The sequence below is a fragment of the Jaculus jaculus genome, chromosome 20 (genome assembly GCF_020740685.1).
Source record: "Jaculus jaculus isolate mJacJac1 chromosome 20, mJacJac1.mat.Y.cur, whole genome shotgun sequence".
Taxonomy (NCBI): domain Eukaryota; kingdom Metazoa; phylum Chordata; class Mammalia; order Rodentia; family Dipodidae; genus Jaculus; species Jaculus jaculus.
The window spans coordinates 15,331,326-15,332,636 of record NC_059121.1 but is presented as its reverse complement, the minus strand read 5'-3'; positions in this window follow the sequence as shown (position 1 = coordinate 15,332,636).

Sequence of the window (1,311 nt, the reverse complement as noted above, 5' to 3'; positions counted from 1 at the left end):
AGCTGCAGTTCCCTTCCCTCCTCTCAGTTGTGTGTATGTCCTCCGGGGTCCAGTGTGACCCCTGCCTGCCTCGCACAGCACCAAGCCCTGCCGGCTGGAGCCATTCACAGCCTAATGGCTGGAACAGTCAGCACAGGCTTATCTCCATATCAGGAGTTTAAATCGTCCTCAACTGGGTGGTGAGTTTGAGGCTCCCTGTATCAACGCCTCATCCTACAGCCCGCCCCCATGTTTGCGGTGGTGAAAGTTAATTATGGGCCTTAAAAAAAATTCTATTTATTTATTTATTTGGAAGCAGAGGGAAAGAGAGGAGAGAATGACAATGGGTGTACCAAGGCCTCTTGCCACTGCAAATGAACGCCGTACTCATGCATCACTTTGTGCATTATTCCTTACATGGGTATTAGGGAATTGATCCTGGGCTAGCTGGAAGCGCCTTTATCTGCTGAGTTATTTCTGCAGCCCAATGGGCTTCTTCTTTTTATTGTTTTTAAAACATGTTTTATGCGTCGCCTGTGCATCTGGCTTACATGCGTCCTGGGGAATCGAAGCTGGGTCCTTTGGCTTTGTAGGCAACTGCCTTAATCGCTCAGCCCTCCCTCTAGCCCAGCATTCTTTTTCCTTTAAAAGTGTGTGCACGCGTGTGTTCGCGAGGGAGCACGCGCCAGGGCACACAGAACGCCAGACCCTCGCGGCACTCTTCGGCTCTAGTTTTACATGGGTGCTGGGGAACTAAACCCAGGCCAGCAGCCTTTGCAAGCGGGCGTCTCTAACCGTTGAGCCATCCCCCAGCCTCGTAATTTTTAAAAAAAATTTAAAAAAGATTTTATTTTAATTTATTTATTAGAGATACAGAGTGGGAGGGAGAAAGAAATAGTGGGCACGGCACGACCTCTACCCATTGCAAACGAGCTGCCGATGCAAGTGACACCGTGTGCAGCTGGTTTACGTGGGTTTTGGGGAATCGAACCTAGGCCCTCCCTAAGTCATTTCTGCAGCCTCATTTTTCTTCCTTTCTTTTTTCTTATTTTTAGTAACCACACTCGGCTGCAGCAGACGCACAAAGCGAGCTGTTACTACATAGACTGGCGACCACGGAGTTCCCCCCGGACCGGCGACGCGGGGCACGTGGTTTCTATAGTTACAGACCCCGCGAATCCGGCCCGTGTGGACTGCGCAAGCGCGCACAGGCGCTCCCTCGCGGCGCGGCGGCGCCTTTGGGTTCGAACGGGAAGCTCCGCCCTCCCCCTCGCGCGACGTCCAATCGCCTTCGCCCTTGGCCCCCGCAGGACGCAGCGCGCCCGTGACGTC